Here is a 2,856-nt window from a genome sequence, read left to right on the forward strand (position 1 = left end):
AAATGTAGGTAGAACCCTTCATGACACTGAAACTAAAGGCATCTTTGAAGATGAAACACCACTGACTAAGCAAGCAGAAGCAAAGATAAATAAATGGTACTACATTAAACTAAGAAGCTTCTGCACCTCAAAAAAATGGTGACCAAGATACAAATACAACCACATATTGGGAAAAATTATTTATGCAATACCCATATGATAAAGGATTGATATACAAGATGTATAAGAAACCAGTAGAACTTTCCAAGAAAAAATATTCAACCCCATAAAATATGGGGAGAAAAATGAATAGAAACTTTCTCAAAGAAGAAATATAAGTGACCAATAGACACACACACAATTCTTTACATTGCTAGTCATCAGGGAGATGCAAATCAATACAAGATATCAACTCAAATAACAGAGATTGGCACACATCAAAAAGATCAAGACCAATCAATGTTGGTGTGGATGTGGGAAGAAAGGAACTTTTCTTCATTGTTGGTGGGAATGCTGACAGATTCAGCCTCTTTGGAAAACAATATGAGTGTTCCTCAAAAAACGAGAAATTGAGCTTCCATATGATCCAGCAATATCACTTCTAGGAATATACTCTGGAGGCCCCAAAACACACAGCAGAAATGCCATCTGCACAGATGACTGGATAAAGATACTCTGGTAAATCTACACAATAGAATACTATGCAGCTGTTAGGAAATGAAGTTATGAAATTTATTTATGAATAGATGGACATGGATAGTATTATGCTGAGTGAAATGAGTCAGAAGGAGAAGGATAGACATAGAATGATTTAACTCATTTGTGGGATATAAAAAATATAATATGAGACTAATACCTATGGACAGTAGGAGGATTAGTCCACGTTTGGAAGCCTGACTCAAATGCTGGGGGAGAAAGCAGTAGGGATAGAGAAGAGACCACTGTAGGATAACATTGATTTTTCCTTTCTCTCTTGCCACAGGGAGCTTAGGTTTATCGGGTTACACCCATCACAGTGCTCTGGAAACACTCCCATTCCTCTGTTTATCTGTAACTTCTTCTCTATGCTCTCCTCCCCAACCAATTATTCACCTTTTCCCCAAGTCAGATTCTGTTAACCTGTAAAGTCAGATCCTTCTAATGACACTGAACTTGTATTGTGAGTTAAATATTGCTTTTATCCTTCTCATGTCTTTTCTCCTTCTCTTATGAGAGCTACCCTGGCATAATAATGGGCCAGGCCAAGCACCGTAATACTTAACTATAAATTAAGAGCATGGTGATGGACAAACTCTGTTATGACCCAAAAGAGGTAGCTGGATAGGACCCTGCTAGGGTTAGGAAGACTAGCCTGGCCTGAGCACTGTGGTCTGAAATATATAGTGAGCTGTCCGCAGGAAGAACCAAACTTTAAGCTTGGTATAACTCTTACTGTGAGTGGCCTTACCTCTCTTTGCTGATGTTCAACCCCACCTTTGTATCCCCACCCTACATGATTTATATATAAGCTAGGCTGTAAGAGTGGGCTGGGGGGATACAGACAGAGAGAGAAGCAGAAAGAGAATCAGAGGAGAATGGAGAGGAGAATGGAATAAACTGCAACTGACACAAACCAGCCTGGCCCTCGCTCCTTTCTTCACCTGCCCATCACCATCAGCCTCCCTGAGGTGGGGGAAATGGTGGGGACCATCAAACATGGGCAGCAAAGGCAACTGCCACGATACCCTTTTGTAATTTATTTTTAAATACACAGACTACTATGACAAAGATAGTTGGAATTGATCACTCTGGATAAGAACTGAGTGCTGAATATAGGTAAAGGAACATACATGAGGACCTCTCATTATCTGTTTTGTAAATCATAATGCCCAAAAGGAGAGAGAGAGAGAGAGAGAGAGGCAAAGTGCCTACCATAAAAACAGACTTGGGGAGGGTGTTGGGAAGGAAACTAGAGATATTGGTGGTGGGAAATTTACACTGGTGGAAGGATGGGTGTTGGAACACTGTATGACTGGAACCCGATCATGAACAGCTTTGTAACTCTGTACCTCACAGTGATTAAATTTTTAAAAATCTGCTATTTCCTAAGCCTTAAATGTGTTCCAGGATCACTGCAAACAATCAACATTCTTCCTAACACTAGTATGAAGTAGATACAACTTGAAGTTTCCATTTTATTTCACAGTGGAATTAAAGCTGAATAAATTGCCCAAAGTTGCAATGCTAGTAAGTGGTGAAACAAACATTTTAATCTAGACCTAGACTAGGGGCTGACACCATTGCTAGCTAAAATGGTGTCTTCTGGAGATGTGGAACACCTCTTCCCCTCCAAGCCCCATTCCATGGATTCTGCCCACGCCACACACCTCCAGAAATGCTAGGTTGTGGCAAATCATTCAAGCTCTCTCCATCATTCAAACTCTCCATCCATAATTCAAGCTCTTCATTCAGTACGTTTTGTATCATTGCTAGCTTTTCAATGTCTGCCTATTCTTTGCTCCCACTGATCTTGTTAGCAACCACTCCTATTTACAATCCCTGCCCCCACCCAAGAAGTCTAAACTTTTCAGCATTCTACAGGGCTGGTGGTTTTTGTATCTCTACTACTCTACCCTGGCAGCTCTGTCTCATTTGCATCCTTCTCTCTCGGCAGATACACCCAGCTCTTTCTCACTGTAGAGTTTTGGCACTTAATAATCCTTCCTTTAGAAATGCTTCCAAATACAACTTTGCTTTTGGGGTTCCTTTTATCATTCAACATCGCTACTCAGTCCATTTCACTCTATTTCCAGTCCCTTTTTGTCTCTTTGTGATTTTTGAAAAAACTTTGTGCATTTGCTTGTTCACATTTTTGTGGGTTGATTTCCCATGTTGTAA

The sequence above is a fragment of the Sorex araneus genome, chromosome 3 (assembly GCF_027595985.1).
Source record: "Sorex araneus isolate mSorAra2 chromosome 3, mSorAra2.pri, whole genome shotgun sequence".
NCBI lineage: Eukaryota > Metazoa > Chordata > Mammalia > Eulipotyphla > Soricidae > Sorex > Sorex araneus.